A 25,711-nucleotide genomic window follows, 5' to 3' on the forward strand; every position below is an offset into this window, starting at 1 on the left:
ACGGCAGGTGGGGAAGGCAGTCGGGGCCTGGGGCGGGGCTCTCGGGGCGCAGGTGGCCGGTGTCCCAGATCGAAGTGGGTCTGAGACCCTGGATGTCCCTCCATCAGGCCCCAGGGTGCCTCCCTCTGGCCTCCCCTTCCCTCCTTCATCCCACGCCCCACCGTTTCTGTCATCGAATTGTCCTGTCCCCGTTCACGTGAGGTTTCTTTACGCGAACGGCTGGTCCTCTATTTTTCCTTCTGTGACTCCATGAGTTTGCTTCCAGGGGCAGCCCTATGAAAGTGCCACAAACCGGGTGGCTCAAAACAACGGAAAGAGCCTCTGTCACTGTCCTGGAGCTGAAGTCCGGAATGAAGGGGCGGGCGCGCTCCCTCTCGAGTCTCCAGGGCCGGGTCCTCCCCATCTCTTCCGGGCCCCGGGGGCCCAGGCTCCTTGGCCTGTGTCACCGCGCAACCGTGTCACCGTGCTCGCAGATTCGGGGGGTCAGGGGTGCGGGGAGCACACAGGAAGGACAGACAATTCCTGCTCCGTGAGGCCTGGGACCTCAGCTGGGGGGACCCAGAGGCCACAGCGACTCAGGCGGGGTCCCTTCTGAAAGCCGCTGGTGTGTCCTGGGCTGGCACAGGCTGTCCTCAGAGGACGGTGGCTGGCTTCCGAGGGCGCTGGCCCTGAAGAGGAAAGCAGATGTGCTCGGCATTGCTGTGACCTCGTCCCAGAAATCCAGGGCCTGACTCCACAGCTGGGGCCGTCACAGGGATGTGCCCAGGTTCAAGGGCAGAGACTCACCTCCTCCTTTTCCATGGCACCGGCCTCGAAGGCACAGAGGAAGGAGAACGAGGGATTTGTGGGATTGGGATGGTGTTGGGGCCACGTGTGGAAGCTACCCTGCCACACGACACCCAGGATCGTCAAGCCTCTGCTTGTCAGCGCAGATGAGCCCCAGAGCTCACCAGGCGGGTTGACAACAGGCCATTCAGGGTTGAGAGCTCCCTGGAAGAGGAAATTCTAGAAGCAATTAGAGTGGGAGGATGATATCTATTGAACGTGTACAGAGTTCCTTCAAAAATACACTGAATCCAGAATCTACTTCTGTAGTTGAAAAGTGACTTGGATCTTACGGAAAGCTGTTTGCTTTTATTTTTATTAATAAAATTAGGGAGCTATGGTTAAAGAAAAATACTATATGTGTGTGTGTGTACCCTTTGTAAAACAGTTTGTATAACAGCAGTGTCAAAAAATTGATGGTAGAAAATGTGTGAAAGTTTTTTTGTTTTTTCCCACACAATCAAACGTGTACAAATCTCCTTTCCTTTCTTTTTTTTCCTGGATAAAAAGAAGTGAAGTGAGAAGTGGCTTGTGTGTGTGTATGTGGTTGTATGTGTGTGGCTGTGTGTGTGAATGTGTGTGTCTGGTTGTTGTCTAGAAGCCTCCCTCAAACGCTTTCCTTGTTTACATAATTTTTTATGTTGCACTTTGTGGAGTTCATGCACCTAATTTCTTGCAATCATGACCACAGCAGAACCTGGCCAGTTATTAACTGGAATTTAAGTGGATTAACTGGAAATTAAGTGGATTAACAGTTTGTGGATATCACCAGCAAACTGTTAATTACAAACCAGAGATGAAAGTGATTTCAGGGCTTTCGTAAGCAAAAATGTAATTACAAAGGTAAATCTGGCGATGAAGAAAATGCTTTAGAAACTCAAAGTGCATGTAGTGTGGTCTCTTGGAAATTATTTAGCTTCCTGTCTTCCTTCAGTTTGGGTAATATGCAGTTTAATAGGACTGAACAAAAACGAACTGAAGGTGTATCATGCAGGAAGCTTTGTGCTCCCTGCTATGACACGAAATGCTGAAGGCTGCTGCCCTCGTTATGTGAAAAGCAGTAAGAGGGAACGGCCATATGATTTTCTTAGAAATATCAGAGACAATGAAGTTTGGATCATTTATCTTTTACCTGTCAAAAGACCCATTTTGAATAAAATCAATCTCTGTCATTGCGCTCAAAGATGCAAGGCCACCTTCATGTGAAGCGTGACACCCCTCACAGGGAAGCGCTTGCTTTCCTACTCCCTGGGTCCTTTCCCTGGCATGAGGGATCTTCCAAATGCCCACCAGTCACTTTATTTTTTTAATTTTTTATATAAATTATTTATTAATTTATTTATTTTTGGCTGGGTGGGTCTTTGTTGCTGCGTGCAGGCTCAGTAGTTGTGGCTCACGGGCTTAGTTGCTCCACGGCAGGTGGGATCTTCCCGGCCCAGGGCTTGAACCCGTGTCCCCTCATTGGCAGGCAGATTCTTAACCACTGTGCCACCAGGGAAGTCCATCTGTCACTTTATTAAATCGTGTTCCTCGTTCCCTCACATACATTTTCCTTGAAGTTCCCATGCATTTGGGGGCATTATATCCCCCAAATATAGGCATGGTGGGATCTTATAAATACTTTAAAAAGCATTTAACTGGAGCTTGGCAAGCCTGACATTTGCAGAGACGGCTGTTGGCATATGCGAGGTTTCTACACAGCATGAGGCGGGACAAACCCTGCTGCTTCCCTGTGGCCTGGACTCCCCAATATCCAGTCTTCACTGATGTCTGCAGGGCAGGAGCCCTTCTTCCCAAATCCCAGTGACCCTAGGAAGAAGCAAGGAGACATCTGCGGGGAGAAGAAGTGCTTTGTGATCCTAAAACCGGCGTCCAAATGGAACGCACGATGGCTTGAGCTTTAAGAAATATCGGGGTTGGGGGGGAAGAGTGACTTGAGTCAGGGACCCGGAAGCGGCCCGGGTCAGAGTCACTGCCCCGCACACCCTTGGGCTCCTCTGGCCCCCTGAGCCCCGCCCGTCCACCCTCTGCTGCAAGTGGGCTGAAGGCTTGGACGGAGAACTGGGAACAGGCAAACTTTGTCTTCGGCACAGCCAGCATCCCTGCTCCGCAGCCCTGCTGACCTCCCCTCTCTAATTCCTGAAACCCCCAGGCCAACCTTTTCTGAGGAAAGGATCAAATATTTCTGGGACGGTGGACACATTTCTCTTGGAATCACCAGCATTGGAACGTGGTTGCTAGACGCCCGGCCTGTGAGGGCGGATGCTTGGGGAAGACAGCCCTGACACCACACTGGGAGCTGGGGCCCTTCTGGCCGGCCCGGGGGGACCAGGGCTGGGTCTCACCAAGCACCAGACTTCCCTTCCCCCTAATAACCAGGTTGGGTCCCTGAGGGCTCCGAGAAAGCGTCAGATTCAAGTCCCTGACTTGGAATCTAAGCCACGGGGGACGCCAGGGTCTCGGTCTGGTCTGTGTCTCCCCTCAACATCCTACTTTTCCACCATCAGGAGGACGGTGAGAATGCAGGGGAAAGGACCACCGGACTGTGTGCAGGTGACTAAGGTCCAAACAAGAGGCTTCCTCTGGACCAAGAGGATGACACTGACCACTAGCCAGTAGATGCTTCAGGCCGCAGGCCCCAGGGCCGCCCTTCCAAACGCGCGTCTTCTGGTCTGCTTTGCGAGCGCTCTTCGCTGGCCTCCTTCGGGAAGCCTGTGTTCTCCAGCGGAGCACCTGTCCGGTTGCTGGGATGCACGAGAGCTCCCCGGGTGCTCTCCAGGGGCCAGGCGTTTCTGGGGCCCCTGGAGCCGGCGCTGGCGGCCGTGGAGCGGGCTGTGGAGCAGCTGCTCTCAGGGCTCCCTCCCTGCGCGCTCGGGCGGGGTGACTCGGAGGCTCAGCCGCGAGCAGAGGCTCGAAAAGCCGCAGTTCAGCCCCGGCCGGAGTCCGCGCCCGCCTCCAGGGGCTGCCCCCGCGCGGGGCCCGTGAGTGCAGCGAGCCCGCGTGGCAGAGCCGCCCGGAGGTGGTCCCGGCCGGCGGTCAACAGGTGGGGCGGCTCAACCCGGCCCGGCCGTGTTTACCTGGCTCGCAGGAAGCCCGGGGGGCGGGGGAGGGGCGGCGGGCGCGCCCGGCGCTCGGAGCCGCCGCCGTCAGTCGCCGCCGCGCGCCAGCGAGGACGAGCCTGCGGCCCCGGCGGCCCGCGTGCCCGACCCGGAAGGCGGCGCCGGCGCCCCGGGACCCCGCGCGCTTGGGGCCCGCGCGGCGAGGAGGCGGCCTGGACCCCGCGGCGCCCTCGGCCTGGAAGCGGCGAGCGCAGCACGGTGGGTGACCCTCGCCGGGGGCGGCAGGGCCCCTAGGCGCCCTCGGAGCGGGGACCCGGCCGCGGGGCTCCCCCGGGCGGCGGCGCAGGTGGCGGCAGGTGGCAGCCGGGCGGCCGCCCTGCGAGAGGTGGGCGCGGGTGTAGACGCCGAGCCAGAGCGGCGGGGCTGTCCCCAACGGGTGTCCAGGTGTGGGCTCGGCCGGGCCCGGCGGCCGGGGTCGCGGGCAGAGCGTGGGAGGGGGTGAGGGTAGAGTTTCGGGTGAGAGGTGACAGAGGTCAAGGAGGCCGCCCCGGGCGGGCTGGGAACGCGCGCTGTTGGCGAGCTTTCGGGCAGGCAGGGGTCCCCACCAGCCTAAAGTGCTTCTTAATGACACACCTGGAGCCGAGCGGACGACTCCTGCCTTCCCTCCCTCTCCCCTCCCGCCCCACGAGCCGAAAACCAGTTTCCTTTTGAGCGCCGAGGGCGGCGACAGGCGACTCTCCGGGCTTCCGCCTTCCGGGGGCCCGTCCCGGCTCGGGCCGCGCCGCCTGCGCCCACCTGCGCCCACCTGTGCGCCTGGCGCCCCGGGGCGCGAAGCCCCCTGGGCCCGGCGCCGGGTTGGGTGGCCCTTAGGGTGCCCTGTGATCTGCACGATTCCCTGACATTCAGTGGCTCTGGGTCCTTTGGGCTGCTGGTGGCACTGCCTCGTTTCTTTTAGCGTCTCCTTTCACCTCCTTTCAGAAGGCAGAGTGGGGCTGGGAACCACGTTTGCGTTTCTTTGGTGATCTCAGTAGGAGTCTGGCAGGAAATAAGCGCTTTCTGGTTCCTGGTTCTCTGTTTTCCAAATGCTACAACGTGAGAATCCACAACGCCTGTTCAGTTTGCCTCTGCAGCTGTGGAAGGCACGGGCCACAGCCGGGATGTGCTGGGAGAGGTGTAAACACGGTGCAGGGGGGCCCCTGGCTGTTCTGGAACTTTAAGGTGCGTCCTATTTAAGACCTGTGGGTTTTGGAGAAGACTTTAGCCCCCCAGCTCAGGGAGATAGTTTACAGAGTGACCCACAAGTCTGGGACCCCCCTGAATCGGGCTCAGTCCTGACCCCCCTTCTCCCTGGCAGGACCACCTCTGAGTGCTGGGGGCCTCCTCGGACGAGGTGACCCAGGTGCAGAGCCAGCGGGAGCCTGGGACAGAGCAGCTCTTCAGGGAGGGATGGGCCCAAAGAACCAGCAGGTGGGTCGCAGCCTCACAGCTGTTTCTCCCAACCCAGGAGAAGTGCTCATCAGTCGTCGTATTTTTTTTTAAGTGGGATAAACCAAAACCTGAAGGGAGGGAATCCAGTTCAAAATTATTGTAAGGCGTTGGCTAACAGTCACTCCCAACGGTTTACCTGTTCTGAAATAACTCCCTTTATTAACTGCGGGTTAAACAAAAGCTGTTTGGTTCAAATCCACTTTAGAAACCTTTTGTTGTTTGACTTTTAGTTTCTCTTTAGATTCTTTAAAAATTTGACACAGTATCAGCCTCCGTCTCTGTGCCTTTTCCACCCACGTGTCCAGGTAGCATTTTTGACCACTTACAAGTTGCCAGGCTGTCTTCTTAGAGCAATGCATCACCTCACTGATAGGCGGGGTGCCCTGGGATCCCCTCATTTGATATAACTACCCTATCAGTACCCTCATTTTTACTGACTAGGAAACCAAGGCATGGAGACACCCAGGGTGCCCAGAACTCAGTTCTGGGAACCTGCCACCAGCCCTTTGTTGCTGCCCTGCGGGGCGAGTAGGACGCCTCAAAAAGCCCACAGGGCTACCTTGTACTTCTCTGTCTCTTAAAATTCCACCGCTGATGAGCGGCCACGCCCAACAAAATATGCTTCCTCTTCAGGGTGATTAGCCTCGAAGGCTGCTGTCAGGTCTCTGTTAGTCATCTTTTCCTTAACTTCCTCAGTAAAGTTGACAGTAAAGAAGGAAAGACCGTTCTCTAATTCCTCAGTACGCTTTTTAGTAAGTAGTCATTAAGCAGGAAGACACTTCTACTGGTCCGTGAGAGCCACTGAAGGAAGCTTAAATCAGCCTGAGTTTGGGGCCCCAGGAGGTGAGTTTAAAGCAACAGTAATTATACACAGGGAGACCCTGGTGGTCCCATTCAGCAGAGATGAGCAGAATTCAAACTCCACCTAAACATGTAGCTGTCAGGCTTTAGCCAGAGACACGGAATCAATGGGAGATGCACATGAGTGACTTATCGCAAGGAATTGGGGCTGGAGAGGCCGACCAGACAGGAGGCTGCAGCTCTCAGGCGTGAGCTGAGGCCACATCCAGAGCTTACGCTGCAACCAGGAATAGGGAGCAGTGCATATTCTGAAGCTTTTAGCAAAGTCTCAGAGTCAGTAATTGCTAAAAATTCATAAATATGGATCTGGACTCTGTGAACACCTCTGAGTAAGTGTGAGGCTCTATTATTAAAAAAAAAAGATGGATGCCTAGAGAATGAGGATAAACAGACTTAGGTGAGGTATCTGGAATGTATCAAACATTCTAAAATTCAACAATATAAAACAAACTGCCCAATAGAAAAAGATGTGCCTGAACAGGCTGGCCTGGAAGAGAAAACCCAGATGGGCTAGTAAAATATGAAAAGATGTTTAACCCACTAGTTCCCAGGGAGTCAAAAATCACATCAGATGGGATAATTTTTTGTATCCATCATACTGGTAAAAATTTTAAATTCTGACTATACCAAGTACCGAGGAAGATGTAGAGAAGTGAGAACTCACATTATTGTGAGTAGGAGTGTAAATTAAAACAGACACTTTAGAGAAGAATCCAGGAAAGCTGATGACGGACATTCCCTATGACCTCGTGATTTCACTCCAAAGTTCACCCTCTAGGGAGAACCTGGTCTGAGTGCATAGGGCACATACAAAGGTTGCTCACGGAAGCAATTTTTTAAAACTCTTTATTTTGAGATAATTGTAGATTCACATGCAATTGTGAGAAATAATAGAGAGAGATCCATATATGCCTCATAACATCTTGCAAAACTATAGACAACATCACATCCAGGAGATTAACATTGGTACAATCCATCAGCTGTGTTGAGATGTCAGATTTCGCTAGTTTACGTGTGTGTGTCTGTGTGTAGTTCTATGTAATTTTATCACACATGTACAATCGTGTGACCACCCACCTCAGGTAGGGGCAGCTCCATCACAAATTCCCTAGGGCTGTCCTTTATGGCCACAGCCAACTTCCCCCTTCTCCCTCCCTATGCCCTTGGCAACCACTAATCTGTTCCCCATTTTCTATAATTTCATCATTTCAAGAATGCTATTTAAGTAGAGTCATGCAACCTTTTGTGATTGGCTTTTTTCACTGACTGCAATTCTCTTGAGATCTCTCCAAGTCGTTGAGTATACTGACAGCTTGTTTTATTGATGAGTAGTATTCCGTGGAATGGATGCCCACCCCGCTCCCGTAGTGTTTTGGTTTTAAGCATTTGCCCTTTGAGGGTTTCCAGTTTGGGGCTATTTGAGTAAAGCTGCTGTGACCGTCCACGTACAGGTTTTTGTGTGAACACAGTTTTCATTTCTCCGGGATAAATGCCCAAGCAAGAGTGCCATTGCTGAGTCAAGTAGCAAACACGTATTCCATTTCACAAGAAACTGCCCTCCCCTCTTCCAGAATGGCTGCACCGTCTTACATCCCACCAGCCAGGTGTGAGTGATCCAGGATCTCCACGACGGCCTTTGGCACCATCACCGTTTTTTATTTGAGCCTCTAACAGGTGTGCGGCGATACTTCACCGTGATTTTAGTCTGCGTTTCTCTCACGGATAATGATGCCCGTCTTTCCGTGTGTGCGTCTGTCCTCTGCACATCCTCTCAACGAGCAGCCTGTTCTCGTCTTTGCCCTTTTTCTGATTGGGTTGTTCCGTCTCGTTAGTTCCTTGTATGTTCTGAATACGGCTCGTGGTTGTGGTTTGCAGTTACTCTGTCAGTTTAGCTTGACTTCTACCTCTGCAGAGTCTTCTGCAGGAAGAAAGTTTTTCATTTCGATGAGATCCAGTTTATTAATGTTTTCCTTTTAGGGATTGTGATTTGGGTGTGAAATGCAAGAACCCGTCACCTAGCCTGAGTCTGGAAGATTTTCTCCTTTTTTTCCCCCTACATGTTTTATGGTTCTGCATTTTACACTGAAGCCTGTTGTCCATTTCCAGTTAATTTTGTGTAAGGAGTGAGGTCTAGGTGGAGGGTTTTGGTTTGGTTTGGTTTTTGTGCCTATCTAGGAATGTCGAATTGCTCCAGGACTTTATTTGTTGAAAAGATGATCCTTCCCCCATAGAATTGCTTTTGCATCTTTGTCAAATATCGTGTCCCCATATTTGTGTGGGTCTATTTCTGGTTTCCCTGATCTGTTCCCTTGATCGAGGTGTCTGTTGCGGCACCAGGACCCCACTGTGCTGATTTCTGTGGCTGGAGGGTGAACCTTACCATCAGGTAGTGTGAGTCCTTCCCCTTCTTTCTTTATCAAAACCCTGTTAGCTGTGCTGGTTCCTGCACCGTTCCACACGTTTTAGAATAAGCTTGTTTGTGTCCACAGAACCCTGGGTGGAGTTGTTACAGGAATTTCATCAAATCTGTAGGTGGGCTTGGGGAGAATTAACAGTCTTACCGTGTGGCGTCTTCCACGCTGTGATCGCAGGTTGTCTCTGTTTATTTAGATGTGCTTTTGTTTCATCAGTATTTTGTAATTTTCAGCGTATAGATTCTGAATCTGTGGGGTTTTCTAAGAGTACACCTAAACGTTTCTCTTTTTGAGTCATTTCTAAACACTGTCGTGTTTTTAACTTCCGTTTCTACATGTGTGTTGTTAGTTTACACAAATGTGGATGATTTTTGTGTGCTGACCTTGTGTCCTGCGACCTTGCCCAACTCCCTCACTAAGTGTCTAGATTTCGGGGGTAGATTCCTTGTGATATCCATGCAGACCGTCCTGTTACCTGTAGATGGGAAAGTGTTATTTCTTCCTTTCCAACCTCTATCCTTTCTAGTTTCTTTTTCTTGTCGTGTTGCACTGGAACTTCCAGTGCTCTGTTGAAGAAGAGTTGCAGGAGTGGACATCCTTGCCTTGTTCCTGATCAGAGGGGTAAAGCATTCACTTTTTCACCACTAAGTGTGACGTAACTTTATTTATTTAGGGCTTTTGTAGAAGTTCCTCATGACATTGAGGTGGTTCCCCTCTATTCCTAACTTGCTGAGAGGCTTTGTCACGCATGGGTCTCGGATTTTGTCACATATCCTTTCAGTCAGCTGACAGGCTCCTGTGATTTTTCCTCTTTAACCTGTCAGCATGATGGAGTATACTGATCAATGGTCACGTCGGTGTTGAACCACCCTTGCACGTCTGAAATGAATTCCACTTGGTCACGTGTATAATTTTTTTATATGTTGCTGGATTCACTTTGCTAGTATTTTGTTGAGGATTTTTGCTTCTAAGTTCATGAGAGAGATTGGTCTGTGGTTTTCATGCTTTGTACAGTCTTTGCTGGTTTTGATATCAGCGTAATATGAGCCCCATAAAAATAAGCTGGGAGGTGTTCCCTCCTGTTCTAATTTCTGAAAGGGTTTATGTAAAAATGGCATTAATTCTTCTTTAAATGTTGGGTAGAAATTTCCAGTGAAACCATCTGGGGCTGGAGATTTCTTTGGAGGGGCATTTTCTAATTACACATACAGTTTCATGCATAGTTGTAAGATTATTCAAGTTATATATTTCATCTTGGTTGACTCTTGGTAGTTTGTGGATTTCGAAGAATTGGTTCATTTCTTGTCACCTGTAGAATTTATGAGGGCACTGTTGTTAACAGAATCCTTTATTATCCTTTTAACGCCACAGGATCTGTAGCGACATCCCTAGTTTTATTCCTGATAGTGATGATTTCTGTCTTCTCTCCTTTTATGGGATAATCTTGCTAGCGCATGATCCATTTTACTGATTTTTTTTTCAGAGAACTAGCTCTTTGTTTAATTGATTTTTCTCTATTTTCCTGTTTTTGGTTTCATTGGTTTCTGTTCTTCTCTTTACTTTTTCCTTCCTTCTACTTTCTTTGGATATATTTAGGTTTTTTGGTTTGGTTTGGTTTTTTAGTTTCATCAGTTAGAACTTAGATTATTATTATTATTTTTTGCGGTACGCGGGCCTCTCACTGTTGTGGCCTCTCCCGTTGCGGAGCACAGGCTCTGGACGCACAGGCTCCGCAGGATGTGGGATCTTCCTGGACCGGGGCACGAACCCACGTCCCCTGCATCGGCAGGCAGACTCTCAACCACTGCACCACCAGGGAAGCCCAGAACTTAGATTATTGATTTCAGTACCTTTCCTCTTTTCAATGTCACCATTTTAATCCTATAAATTTCCCTCTCAGCACTATTTTAGCTGTGCCCACGTATTTTTTTTCAAATGGTTTAAATGTTCATTGAATCGAGATTTTGTGTGTCCAAGGTCAGGTCAAAAAGTGAACAAAATGTGGAAAGGGTTGGCTGGTTGACGGCTCCCAGAAAGAGAGCTGAGGTTCAAGGTGGAGCTCTGCCAGGCTCTGTGCGGTGTGGGGTCAGGTCTCAATACAGGTCAAAATCAAAGCAACAGATTGAATGGAAAGCAGGCAAGTTACAGATGAATAAATACAGTATCATCCTATTTACTGAAAAATTTTAAATACACAAAAGAACACACTACCTGTCGTGATCACACAGAGATGAAATAAATACAGAAATCACGCAAAGTGGGCTGTCCATCAACCTCAGGAAGCTGCTTACCTGTGTCTGAGGAAGGATGGGTTTGTATGAAGGGAAGGGAGTTTTATTTCTGAAACATTTTGAGATTTTAGACAAAGAAAGGAATGTGTCACTTTTTTTGAGGGAAAAGGTAAGCCAGCTGTGTATTTTTTTTCTGTACCTTTTGTTTGTAATAATGAATCACTTATGTTAACAATAAAGAAGCCAATGTCAAGTTTGGGGGTATGACACTAAAGAAGATGAAATGGTGGAAAAGCTGGGGAGATTAAGAGCCTCAAAGAAGAACCTGGACGTAGGTTGGGGTGAAGTTACTAAAATTAGGTAAAAGCAAGAGCAGAGAAAAAGAGAGTTGGGGAACTTCCCTTGTCCCCATCATCATTTGTAAACGGGGTACAAACAGGGAAAACTAGAAGCGGAGTTAAGTAGGGTGTTCTTAGAAGAAGGGCTGTGCCCTGTGAACCAGCCACGGGCTGAGATTTCGGGGGGCGGGGGGAGGGGGAAGGTGGGCGCCACGCCTGGCCCTGCTTTCAGCCTGTGAATTCAACTTGCGATCAGCTGTCTTTCTTTTAAGAACCATTTACATCTGCGTAAACGTGAAGGACGTGAGGGGGAACTAGCGCATTAGGACCCAGCTGGTTTTCCTTCTTTGCTGCCTGAATTTTTCCTGAGTCCCTCATGTGCATAAGTTTGGCCTCTAAGTACCGTCCAGCGTGTTTTAAATAGAGGTCAGCAAACCAGGGCCCTCCTTCTCGCTCCTCCCTGGCCCTGGATGCGTCCGCAAGTCCACAGGTCCCCCTCCCGTGGGCACCGGACAGCCTCCCTGGCCCAGGGGGCCTCTGCTCCCTTCCACTCACCCCCTCCAGACTCGCGGCGTCGGCACCAGTGTCTGCGGGCCAGCGACTGGTCTGCAGGGGCCACTGGCCACAGGCAAGTGCAAGGACGCTGCGGTGGCCGAGGAAAGGTCTGTAATTGATTTCCTGTAGAATTATTTCACTTTCTTTAAGAGTGAGGGGGTTAACATTCAGCTCACCCTTTTTCCAAGGTAAGAGAAGGAAAATGAGGTTTTATTCACAGTAAGTGATTAACCAAATTTCATGCTTCGTTCTATATTAGAGACTAATATACAGAGCGTGGAAAGACAGGTCCCAGAGGCAGCTGAGGGCCTGGAAGGTGGTTACCCCGACACACTCACACACACACACCCCACGTGCTCACGGCTGGAGTCCACACGTGACGGCTGGTGTGGGGTTGGCAGCCTTGTACATTAGGGCAGCATCTTGTACCGTAAGAACTACCCCTCCTTCGCTGAATGCAATTATGCCTGAGGTTTAATCCTCTGAACTTCTCAACCCAGGAGTTTATTTCCATGTGATATCTGTTGTTTCAAACGTGCATATATATATGTATATGATGACGTAGCTAAAACCCACCAAGGAGCCTAACTGATCTCCCACCACTCAGACAGACTTATTTTCTTTCTTTCTCTTGATATGGTTTTCAGTTTCTTTCTTTTTTTTAAATTGAAGTAGAGTTGATTTACAGTGTTGTGTGAGTTTCTGGTGTACAGCAAAGTGATTCAGTTATACATATATAGACATATTCTTTTTCAGATTCTTTTCCCTTATAGGTTATTAAAAAATATTGAGTAGAGTTCCCTGTGCTACACAGTAGGGCCTTGCTGTTTACCTATTTTAAATATAGTCATGTGTATCTGCTCATCCTAAACTCCTAATTTATCTCCACACCCTCTTTCCCCTTTGGTAACCGTAAGTTTGTTTTCTGTCTGTGAGTCTGTTTCCAGACAGACTCATTTTCTAAAGGGACACAGAATAAATGCAGTGATGATGTCTGGACAGGCCCTGTCAGCATCCTGGGGTAAGACGGTCTGCCCAGAAGGTGGAGGCCCTCCTGCCCCCGCCGGCTGGGGAGCCAGGTAAGGTCTGTTCCCCAGCAACCCTCTGAATCGAACGACATCCTCACCCTGTTACAGGCGAGGAAACGTGAGTTCTCGGCACTCAGCAGATCTGGGGGGTCGTGTGAAGCCCAGGGCGTCCTCTGCTCTGTCCAGAGACATGTGTGACGGCCAGCGACGCTCACCCTGTGCTCCTGAGCTCTCAGAGCACATTTCCAAATCCAGTCGTCCCTACACCTGTGTCAGGCTGCACTGTCTCAAGTCAGTGTCCCACGGGTGGGAGGGGCGTTGGGCCCCGGCCAGCCCCAGGCCTTGTCCCCAAGCTGGTCACGAGTGCTGGGGACCAATCAGAAACCAGGGGCTTTTTATTATTATTATTATTTTTATTTTTGGCTGCACTGGGTCCTCGTTGCTGAGCGCGGGCTTTCTCTAGTTGCGGCGAGAGGGGGCTACTCTTTGTTGCGGTGCGTGGGCTTCTCATTGCGGTGGCTTCTCTTGTTGCGGAGCACAGGCTCTAGGCGCGTGGGCTTCAGTAGTTGTGGCACATGGGCTCAGTAGTTGTGGCTCGCGGGCTCTAGAGCGCAGGCTCAGTAGTTGTGACGCACAGGCTTACTTGCTCCGCGGCATGTGGGATCTTCCCGGACCAGGGCTGGAACCCGTGTGCCCTGCATTGGCAGGAGGATTCTTAACCACTGCGCCACCAGGGAAGCCCAGGGGCTTTTGTTTTAAAATGAGCTCCTTTTTAAAGGAAAGAATTGGTATGAAAAGATGCAAGAACGGCATTTCTTTTAGTGGTGTTGTGATACCACACATCAAAACTGATGCTGGTTTTGAAGAGGGGTCAGTGGCTGATAGCTGGTGACGAGGGGGGTGACGCCCTCCAGGGTGTGAGGGAGCTTCTCTGAGGCCCCAAACCACAGCTTTTTACAGGAAATGAGTTTCTGCTCAGAGCCCTTCGGCAGTTGTTTTCCTTGGTATGTGTTGTAAATTTTGAAATGCAAAAAGAGTTGCAGGAGCCATTCAGTATGTTTTACTGAACACACGGGTTTTTAACATCATGCTGATTCTGACTACATAGTACTTAGGCTTGGATCTCGTTTATGCCTCCCCACTGTTAAAACCATCTAGAAAACAGAGACCGGTGTTGACGCTTCTTCTGAAAGTGGGTTGACTTGGTTGCATTTTCCATCAGGTTTTGCTCTGATCGGTGGCCAGCATTCAGTGCTGACCACGCTGACGGCGGCTCTGAGTGACCCGCAGGTGTGCCAGGCCATGCCCTGCGCCCTGCAGGCGACATCTGAGTGCTGAGGGTTCCGTGGCAGCCCAGGGTCCCCGCTGGTGAGGGCTACAGCTCAGTGCGGGGGCCCCCGGGGTCTGCCCGGCCCTGTGACCAGCGGCTCCCCGGCTGGACTGCGGCTTCCTGTGAGTCATGGCTGGAGAGGCAGGCAGAGCCACTGGGGTGACATGCCTCACAGTCATCTGGTTTTCGGAAATGTTTATTTCAGAGAGTGACTCCTGCAGTCAGATTTCCCTTTGTTTCATGGGACCTGGGGGCAGGAGGGTGGAAGCAGGTGAGGGTTTGATTTTTGTCAGAGGGTGGGGAGCCTGGTGACCCCATCCTCGATGTTTCGAGTAAAGAGAGCGCTTGTGCTGGCCCTGTTCACCACTGATAGCAGCGCCCACAAGTGTCGGCCCCGCCTTTTGGGGTGTCAGGCGACAGAGGATCTCCCCGCAGGCAACATCCGACCCGCCCCTGCAGTTAGCAGCCTCTGTCGCCGCAGCCCCAGGAGCAAAAAGCCAGGTGCAAGAACGTTCCTCGGCCCCGCCTACACCAGCCACCAGACTAACCGGCGAGGAGGGAAAGCTAGGTGGCGCTCACCTCCATCCGGAGTCTGATTGGATACCTGCCCGAATCAGTGCAGACGGCTGCAGGGCCGGGATTGGCGGGGCGGCAGGATACCCAGCGCCCCAGCGAAGTGTCTGCCGTGGCCAGTGCCTGGCTCCGAGCCTTCCACGGGGCTGTGGACTGGGATGGCGCCTAACGGTCCCCCGGTGGTCTGCCAGCCACCTGCATGCGTGTTGTCCAGAATACTCATTAAATGCAGAGTCCTAGGCCCGGGGCTCTGGACACCACACCGCAACCTCGGGGCCCAGGCCCACGAGTGTGCAGTCTAGTGAGCTCCAAGTGGTGAGGCCCGCTGCTCAGTGAAAGACAGAAATGCGTGCCGAGTGCCCGATGTGTGTCTTGGGGACACAGATTTACCTGAATGCACCTGCCCGTGCTCACAAACATCCACTTTAACACGATCAAGAAACTATGTTTCACTGATAAACTGACTTTATGTTTGAAGAATGACTCACGGAAAATAACGTTCTATACTGATGATATGTTCTTTTTTATTATTATTTTTATTTTTTAATTAATTAATTTTTATGTTTGGCTGCATTGGGTCTTTGTTGCTGCGCGCGGGCTTTCTCTAGTTGCGGCGAGCGGGGGCTACTCTTCGTTGTGGTGCACAGTCTTCTCATTACGGTGGCTTCTCTTGTTGTGGAGCACGGGCTCTAGGTGCGCTGGCTTCAGTAGTTGTCGCTCGCGGGCTCTAGAGCGCAGGCTCAGTAGTTGTGGCGCACGGGGCTTAGTTGTTCTGCGGCATGTGGGATCTTCCCGGACCAGGGCTCGAACCCGTGTCCCCTGCATTTGGCAGGCGGATTTTTTTTTTTAACATCTTTATTGGAGTATAATTGCTTTACAATGGTGTGTTAGTTTCTGCTGTATAACAAAGTGAATCAGTTATATGTATACACGTATATCCCCATATCTCCTCCCTCTTGCGTCTCCCTCCCTCCCACCCTCCCTATCCCACCCCTCTAGGTGGTCACAAAGCGCCGAGCTGATCTCCCTGTGCTATGCGGCTGCTTCCCACTAGCTATCTGTTTTACGTTTGGTAGTGTATATATGTCCATGCCACTCTCTCATTTCGTCCCAGCTTACCCTTCCCCCCCCACATCCTCAAGTCCATTCTCTACGTCTGCGTCTTTATTCCTGTCCTGCCCCTAGGTTCTTCAGAACTTTTTTTTTTTTTAGATTTAGATATATATGTGTTAGCATACGGTATTTGTTTTTCTCTTTCTGACTTACTTCACACTGTATAATCGTTTGTTTATGATACTCCATTTAGAGGATGACATTTTCTTTCCTGCCTGTGAGCGCTAGCGTATCTGGCAAGGAATATTTAGGGATATGCATCGTCTCCATCCTGGTTTCTTGGTTAGTTGGAACCTAACATTTTTGCTACACTTGCTTTGAAAGCAAAAAACACAGAGCTGTGTGGCAGGCTTCCCAAATAGAGCAAACGCACAATTGATTCTTTAAAATTCCCTCATTCTCTAGGATGGGCAGAAGGCCACACCGTGCCTTTCCAATGCACCCACATAAAACAGACGCGTCTGGGGCCCTGAAAGTGCTGTATAGTATTATTAGGGAGCTCAGGGATCCACAGATAGGTGTCCCAAGGCCCAACATTTGCTGAACACACTGCTAGATGTATAAACAAAACTCAGGTTTCCCGATGAGGGGGCTGTGCTGGCAGAGGGGAGGGGACTCAGCAGCTGCTTCTAATGCCCCCAGCAGCCCTGTGCCTCCCCTGCAGCCTGTCTGGGAATTCTCTGGGCTCTTCCCGGAATTCCTGGCTGGGGTTAGGGTTAGGATGGATGGCTCCTTCAGGGCAGTTCGCTCACCCTGTTTCCAGGATGCCCACCTTCCCCACATGGCTTTTCACAGCAGTAGCTCTATTCTCTGGTTCTGATCACGTTCCGTTTATACGTGGTTAAATGTTCCATTCCGCACTTCCGTTCTGGGACAGGTGAATATGTTTTCCTCGCCTCACGTCATCTGCGTGGTGCTCAGGGGGTGTGTGTGTTGCACCCCCAGATGGCTGCTTCCACTGACCCTAGTCATCACCATCCAGCTGATGGACCTGAGAGTCTGAATTTTGCCGAAGTCATTTGCCCAAGTCTGTTCTTCAGCACCCAGGAGAACGTGGGACATGATTTATTCAGCTCCCTGTGTTGCCTTACAAGACCAGATAAAGCAGGAACTTAATAAAATAAACAAAAATGACTCTCATATTTTAGGAGCTACGTTTCTCTTGATGTGGTAGGAGGGCAGGGTGTGCTTTGGTTGTTTTCATTCTGGTGCTTTCGGATGTCTGAAAACGTGATAGCCTTGGACTAGCTGAGACCAGGGATTTATGAAGTGGAATCCCCAGCTGCCATTGTCTTCCTAGAAAGAGAAAGAGGATAAAATGTATTTCAGAGCCAGGCCTAATGCATCTCTGCCTTCGATGCATCGTTTTATACAGCTCTAGGGAAGGTGCTGTCCCTTTAAAAGGCAGACGATGATTCTTTTATTCCGTTATTATCTCTGTATGTCAAGACTTATTATTTTTTTTTTTGCGGTACGCGGGCCTCTCACTGTTGTGGCCTCTCCCGTTGCGGAGCACAGGCTCCGGACGCGCAGGCTCAGCGGCCATGGCTCACGGGCCCAGCCGCTCCGCGGCACGTGGGATCTTCCTAGACCGGGGCACGAACCGGTGTCCCCTGCATCGGCAGGCGGACTCTCAACCACTGCGCCACCAGGGAAGCCCCAAGACTTATTTTTGAAGAGAGAAGGCTTTAAACCAGATATTAAAAGCTAGCCTGGAATTTCCTTGGCGGTCCAGTGGTTAAGACTCCGCCCTTCCACTTCAAGGAGCCTGGGTTTGTTCCCCGGTTGGGGAACTAAGATCCCTCATGCTGTGTGGCTCAGCAAAAAAAAAAAAAAAAAGCTAGCCTGATTCATTTCAGACGTTGTTTGGAAATTGTTATGTGAAAGGAAGGAGGACATAGAGGTGCTGACCTGGCAGACAGCCTTTCTGAAAAGGCAGTGAAATGCCGTGTTTAAAGACACATTACATAGTAGTCCTAACACTATTTACACAGATATTTTTTACATAGGATTAGTAACACCAAAATAAAATGTGGGATGAGAAATTAAAGTAAATTTTAATGTGAAGGTAGGTTAAAACCTGGACAAATTTTCACACACTATTTTTAAAAAAAATTTTATTTATTTTTGGCAGCGTTGGGTCTTTGTTGCTGCGCGCGGGCTTCCTGTAGTTGCGGCGAGCGGGGGCTACTCTTCGTTGCGGTGCACGGGCTTCTCATTGCGGTGGCTTCTCTTGTTGCGGAGCACGGGCTCTAGGCGCGCAGGCTCAGTAGTTGTGGCTCACAGGCTCTAGAGCACAGGCTCAGTAGTTGTGGCACATGGGCTCAGTAGTTGTGGCACACGGGCTTAGTTGCTCCACGACATGTGGGATCTTCCCAGACCAGGGCTAGAACCCGTGTCCCCTGCATTGGCAGGCGGATTCTTAACCACTGTGCCACCAGGGAAGCTCTCACACCCTTTTTTAAAAAACCACATTTGGGGCTTCCCTGGTGGCGCAGTGGTTGAGAGTCCGCCTGCCGATGCAGGGGACGCGGGTTTGTGCCCCGGTCCGGGAGGATCCCACATGCCGCGGAGTGGCTGGGCCTGTGAGCCATGGCCGCTGAGCCTGCGCGTCCGAGGCCTGTGCTCCGCGGCAGGAGGGGCCACAGCAGTGAGAGGCCCGCGTACCGCAAAAACAAAAACAAAAACACACATTTGTTCATGAAGGTAGAAAAGGTCCCAGGTGTCATTTCCGTGTGGGCTCATGTGGTACGATCATCACAGAGTCCGAAATCTCTGAGACCTAACTTAGTTGCTTTCATGACTTGTGCTGAAGAAGAGTTTGAAAATGTGCCCTGGACTCAGTCCAGCGTTTGCTCCTGACCCCTTTCCACGGAGCTGCCCTTAGTTACCGTAATGCCCGTAACCCAGCGGGGCTCTGAGGGTGGTTCACATCCCACTATTCCCCTGTCCTTTTCTTAGATTAACCTTCCCAGCCACTCTCTCTGGAGTTTTCCGCACAGAGCTGGTGTGGGTTTCGTGACTAATTACAGATGTTCTAGGGTACGTGATGGAGACCCCGGGGAGGCAGGTATAGAAACGCAGAGGGGAAAGAGGCAGGGGGTGTTCATTCATCCCTCGAAGCAGGTGAAGCCCGGACTGGACCTCCAGAACGTCATTTGCTGCCCCCTTTGGTGATGGCTTTATCTGCAAAGCCAGCTGATGCCCCGAGGACCAGGCTCAAGGGACCACAGTCAGACTCCAGCCAGCTCCATCCATCTGCAGGTCTGTAATTTTCTTTCGAAATGATTTCTGAGGACTTTAAGGCAGTGTTCTTCTGCACTGTAAATCTGATAAGCCTGGGGAAAGCAAAGGATGGTGATGACTAGCTTACGAATATTATGTCATGACCCAAAGCAGAAATTCCCGGCCCCCAAAGTCTAGAGGCTGATTTCTTCTGACGCTTTCCGTGTGAGTCCAGATTGGGTGTTTGGGTCTGTTTGTAAACGCCGTCAGGACACCAGCGCAGCTTGGGATCCTGAGGACTGTTGGGGGGCCAGATCCCACCTCACTGTCTTGGAGAAGCTTTTCCTAGGATAGACATAGACTTCTGAAGTGAACTTCCACCCCGTCCTTCTCAGCGCATTATGAGCGGTCTTAGGCCACTCCGGCTGCTGTAACAGAAACCCACGACCGGGGGCTGGTAAACGACAGACACTGATTCCTCACAGTTCTGGAGGCGCGAGTCCAAGGTCAGGTGCCGGCAGATTCAGTGTCTGGTGGGAACCCAGTTCCTGGATCGCAGCCAGCATCTCTGCGCTGTGTCCTCACGTGGGGAAGGGATGGTTTGCTTTCAGAGAACTGTGATAAGGTCTGTGAGGTACATTGGGTGGGACAGGAAAGCAGACTCTTTCTTCAGGTTCAATGTCGAGTTGGCTGTATCAACCGAGCGGTGAACTGTGGCGTGTGACGTGGGTGGTCTGTGTGCTGTAAGCCAGAGGGTGGGAGGGAGCCTGGGGAGAGCCTGAGGATCTCCGGGGTCAGCTGTCACACGCGTTCCTGAAACTCGGTGTGACTTCTGCTTCCCACTGCCTGTTCCAGCCGTAAAATGGTCTTTCCTTTTGGCTTGTGCACGTGCGTGTGTGTGTGTGTTTGTGTGTGTGTGTTTATTTTGGGGGTGGTTGTTTTGGTGATGTTGGTAGCCGTTTACTATGTTCTGAACACAGAGTGTTACAAGAACGTTTTTGACCTGAGAAATAAAAATGATTGTCTACAGAAACCAGCCGTAAACGCTTGGGCCCTGGCGGAGAAAGAGGCAGAAGAATAGAGGCGGGTGGGGGAGGAAGAGGGAGAGAAACAGAGCGAGGAGGCTGAAGGGATGGTCTTTCATTTAGTCTCATGCTTCGCTCTCAGGTCCTTTTTTAGATGCGAGTTCCTTGCTCTTTCACATTTGCTCTCTGGGTTTTGTTTAAAGGTCAAAGCAGCAGAGTCCCACTGTCTGTTCTTCCAGCTCTGTGCTACCCCCGCCTGCCTTTTAGGGCTGGTGGCATCAGTTTGGTCTCTGCGGGGAGGATGGGCAGGGCCCACACCCCGTGACAAACCATACCCGCCACGGAAGGGCGGCCCGGAGGAAGCGATCAGCCGCCAGTTGTGGGTTCCCTGGCTGGTCTGGGGTGGGGGGAGGTAGCGCCCTTCAGCAGCTCAGCAGCAGGTTCATTCTGTCTCGCATTTGGTGGCTCCCAGGAAGGAAATGAGGGCGCCCCTTTGGAATGTTCACCATCTCCTGTTTCATTACCTTGTTCAGTTATTCCATTCCGGGGACACCCTGTCTCACTCCCTCGATCAGTCAAACTCTCCAGGTTCCCCTCCGCTCAGAGGTTAAAGTAGCCCTTTCTGGCTGGTGCACATCCCCAAGCGTCTCCGTCTTACTGTTCATTCTTCTGGAAGGTATGGTTAGGCCACCTCCAAACATAAGCCATGCTCCTAAGTGCCTGGTGGTTCCTCAGCCGACCTGGCAGTTGGTATATTTCATCCCCAAGGTCCCAGGGAGCCCGTTCAGCATGTAATTTACCAGTAACTAGAGGCTGAGAGCCATTTGGGTCCCGCTAAGGGGTTGAGTACAAAATGTAACAGTAGTAATAACAGTGAAGTTCATTTACCTTTAAAGCCTGGTAAAAAGCTACGACTCTGTTAAGGATTAATGGCAAAGTACATGGAATTTTGAAAACATCGCTTTAGTGATTTGCAAAAGCAGAGAAGCAAAAGTTACCACCCTGGTAGTAGCAGAATTTTAATTCTGCTGCCAAAAGTGCACATTAATCCCCCTCTTGGCTGGGATGACTGTACATGGATTCAGTGGGTAGATGTTAAAACACTAACCATGGGCTCAGTGCTCCTGCGGTTCCTCACCTGACCCGTCTCTGTGACCCAGGGTGACCTCAGCCCCTGGATCCTTCTCAGCCCCTCCCCACAGATGCCATCCCGCTGGTGTTTGTACTGTCAATATTCACACATACACAAGTGCAAACAGGACAGAGAAAAAAATTACTCTAAGCTACTGTACATGAAAAATTGCACCCGAGACAGATGAGAAAGACAGATTGCCCTCTGGCTCTCCACTGATCGTGAAGCAATATATTCACTGAACATTTTTATTACAAGAAAGTTGAACGTTGACAGTTGTGATATCTGTGGACGATTAGCCCTTCGGGATCATGATTAACTCCTTATGCGTCTCCTTCTGCGGTCGGTGCCTTATGTAACACACAAGCCGTCCTCGAAGGAAGGGAAGAGAAGGCCCTTATGTTGTGGACGGGTTGTCAGGGGCCAGGGGATTTCGAGTCTGTTACCTTATTGAATGCCTCAATATGAATGAATGCACTGCAGGTATTATCAGCTGATTTTACAGATGAGGAGTCAGAAGCTCGGAGAACTAAATTTCTGAGCTCTTCAGTAAATAGTAATTGGCAGGCATGGAATTAAAACCCAAATAATTCCTTGCATACACTTTTCACCAGCTGTTATGGCAAGACATGAGGCAGGAAATTGAGAGAGTCGCTGTCATTTTCCTTATTAAACTTGTGTATCCACGGACAGGTGTTTATGAAGAATAAGTTATTGTAATGCAGCTGTTTTCTCAAGGGTGCTTGTTAGAGCAAAGCCTTCTCTTTATCGTGTTGATTAATAATCTAGAAATGGGTGACATCTTAGACCTACTGGAACACTTGTTTCCACGTAAGGCATACTCATGATGTAAAAACCGTCCAGCTGATCCCTATTTTTACCTATGATATATTCCTAGAGGCGGTGTTATATTCATACCTAGATGAGTCTTCTAAACTTTACTTTCTCAACTGTAAAATGGGAATAAAGCATACAGGGTTATTCCTGTAATTCCAGAACTCAAGGGATAAAGCAAATCACTGTAAAACTAACCCTGTATCTCCAAAAAAACATTAATTTTAGGGTTGCTTTTAGGAACACGGACGCTGAGCACGAAAAATAAAAAGCAAAACTCTTGTACCATCTGCAGAATCTTATGAAACCAAAGCCTGAAGAACTATAAATCTGTGAGAAAAGTACACCTGTGACCGTTTCCTAGAACATGGACATAAATACAGCCAGACGGGTTGGTTCCTAATGAGCCCAAACGTACGGTGAGTGCAGACGCCGTGATGAACCCGCCCCATCACGCGTATGACCACGCGTGGGACCACGTGGGTTACCGCCCTGACGCTCCTCTCAGCCCAGAGGTCAGCACTGCCCACGGTGATCCCCTCCCGTTTCCGAGGGTTTTGGGAGGCGGTAGGATGCTCTGGGGGCCACAGCTCTATCTAGGGAGACTTGAATTGAGGCCTTCTCTCTCCCACAGTAAACCTACTGAGGCAGAGATGTCTCGATAATCCCGTTGCCTGTGAAAATGCACCCAAAGGCACTGGAGGAATAGGCAGCTTAGCCCGTTAGTGTCTGCAGCCTCCGACGGGTCTCGAGTCTCCGCCTCACTTTTCCCTTCTCGCCGCCCATCCCCCACCCACTCTGGTCTGGAAACAGGAGAAGTCACGCTGCTTCCTGTGCTGTTGCTTATGGGCTCGTGTAGGACGTCACCTCTGGGCTTCTCAGGCACCGGTGTGCTCACCCCTTTCTCCTCTCTTGACCTGGAGTTTAAGAGCGGATGTCCACACATAGGGGAACCCACGTAAAGGTCTCTGCAATAGACGTGCAATCATAGATAGCTAGACGGCTAGAAGATGTTTTCTCAGCTGATCACCACCCACCCTAGGCACCCTGTGCAAGGGACGAGAAAGGCAGGAGCCGTCAGCCCTAGAGCTCACCCTGACCCCAACCTTGACCCCAACCTTGACCCCAACCCTGACCCTAACCCCTGACCCCAACCTTGGCCCCAACACTGACCCCAACCCTGACCCCAACCTTGACCCCAACCCTGACCCCCAACCCTGACCCCAACCCAGGCCCTAACCCTGACCCCAACCAACCCTGACCCCAACCCAGGCCCTAACCCTGACCCCAGCCAACCCTGACCAGCCCCTACTTCATTCTCACCGCAGCCAGCACAGTGAAGGAGCTTCTATTGCTTCCACTTGACAGGAAACTGAGGTTCAGAGAAGTGGAGTGACTTGCCCCAGGTCACCCCACAGGAGCCTGGATTGGGACCGAGGTCTCATCCGCCGTGTTCACTCTAGATGTCAGGACTTCCAGTAGAAAGCAGGTGGTTAAAATGCTCAGAGCAAGGTGTTTTCACCTCCATGCCCCCAGCATTTCAGCTTCCCCACTCACACACACTCCTCTCCACCCAACGTGGGTTTTATCTGTGACTCCTTCACAGTGTCCACCAAAGTGATACGAGTGGTCTTAGCTGCACATTGTTGAAAACAGATCCAAGCAGCTGAGACTGGATTGCGTACCAGTGAATCTGGGTTACTAACCCGCACTCACGTGCTTAATTTTTACTGCCCCCCCGCCCCGCGCCAATAACACAAAGTATGGATGGTCACGAAAACATGAAAATTTTCAATAATCCCAGTGGCTGTTTTGAAATCACATCTGGGATTGAATTTCAACCTAAGGAGTATGGGGCAGGCCCGATATAACCTAGTCTATCCTAAAGGCTCCCAGCCCTGGCCCTCCACTTCCCCCTCCACCAATCTCCTGTCTTCTTATTTCACGAAAAGCTTCTTAAGAACCTGGAGATGCTTCAGAGTCAACCTGAGTTCCAGGAGCGTTCCACGTGAAGGTTCCTCTTGCTCTCTCTATTTGACTAACTGCAAAAAATGAAATGAAGATGACCTCAAATGTCCAACTCTTCTGTCTGCAGAAGGTTCTTTTCAGCTTGCTATGGAGGCCAGCTGCCAGGGCAGCCTTCTTTCTGTAATGCAACCCTCCCGTCTCTCCGCGGCGGAATGGGGCAGAGTTACCCCCAGACAAGTCCACTGCCCATCATTTTCACCACAGGACTGTGCCACACGCCTCAAGGACTGATGATCCCTCTAATGAGGGGCCCTAATCTGAGAATTGTCACTTTGAGTTTCTTGTCTCTCTTTTCCTGCTGGTGCGCAAATTGTGCACTTAAGGCTAGAATCTGCCTACTCGAAATCACACATATAAATTCTCATTCTGTTAATCTGACACAGAAGGGAAAAAAAGTCTGTACACACTCAAAAGTCTGACCCGGACTTTTGTTATTTCAATCTATTCTGTGTCCAGTAGTCTTGAGTTTTTTTAATAGTGATTAAAATAGTTCATGAACAGTCTTCCCAAGTATACCCCCAAGTTGCGCTTTGAGGCGTGATAAAGTTCTGATCAGAACACGCTGGCTTGGAAGACGCGTCCCCTCTCCAAGGAGCAGGGCAAGCAACATGTGATTAGATCAGCTGTGCCTCAAAGCCCTTGCTCCAAAATCAGCTCTCCTTTTGTCCACAAGCAACCCCCCGAATATTCACACGTCCCAGGCTATTTTGATTTAGGTTAAATCCTTAGAGATTTGTTTTCTGGAAGGGGGGACCATTGTGTTGGGATTTGCCTAATACCTGCGGGGGAGGTGACTGAGGAGGGTGAGAATAAGATGGAAACGGGAGGAGGTAAGGGATGCTGGGCTTGAGATACTGTCCAGGTGAGAACAGAGATGGTAGCGTTCGCTTCTCTGTGTCGGGGCTGGAAAACCCCAAGAGTCCAAGCTGTGAACTTGAAAAGAAGTTATCTATTTTTGCCTGTGTTTAGTTTCAAATACACCAATTCTTTTTTTTTTTTTGGAGGTAACTTTTATTTATATATATTTTTTTATTGGAGTATAGTTGATTTACAATGTTGTGTTAGTTTCAGATGTACAGCACAGTGATTCCGTTTTATATGTACATGTATTTCTTTCCAGATTCTTTTCCCTTATAGGTTATTGCAAAATATTGAGTAGAGTTCCCTGTGCTATACAGCACATCCTTCTTGGTTATCTGTTTTAGATATAGTAGTATGTATATGCTAATCGCAACCTCCTAACTTATCTTTCCCCAACCAAATACACCAATTCTTATTTCTTAAACAGGGATGTTTGATGCATTGTTATTCTGTGTATTACATACGCAGTGCAAGTTATCAGTACTTCCTCAGAACCCCGCATGGGACCACAGAGAGATCGCAGTTCAGAGTGACCCCCTCTACTCCCAGAGTTCAGACCGTCGTCCTGCACAGGGAACGTGCAGTCATGTTCTCCAACTGCAGTTCAGACCCCAAGAGGACAAAAACAAGTCCCCTCTTTACCTTTTTGTGCCCACTCTTATCAAGTAAACTACCATATGTGCCCCCAAGCCTCCATTTTCCCAGTGAGGTTGCCCCAAAGAGGTTTCTTAGGGGGTGGGGCCCCATGTGAGTAATTGGGAGGTGGATGATAGAATTGCACTGAATACTGA

At 50.2% G+C, this 25,711-nt stretch overlaps 1 protein-coding gene across 1 annotated transcript in view; it reads left to right on the forward strand.

Annotated features, from left to right (window-relative positions):
- Positions 1 to 3,812: 3,812 nt before the first annotated feature.
- Positions 3,813 to 25,711, forward strand: part of MBP (myelin basic protein) — a gene marked incomplete at its 3' end in the record, with an annotated part of 111,907 nt that continues 90,008 nt past the window's right edge. The window contains exon 1 of the mRNA XM_079942226.1: positions 3,813 to 4,142. The remainder of the gene's footprint in view (positions 4,143 to 25,711) is intronic.

Source organism: Stenella coeruleoalba (genome assembly GCF_951394435.1).
Source record: "Stenella coeruleoalba genome assembly, chromosome: 14".
Lineage (NCBI taxonomy): Eukaryota > Metazoa > Chordata > Mammalia > Artiodactyla > Delphinidae > Stenella > Stenella coeruleoalba.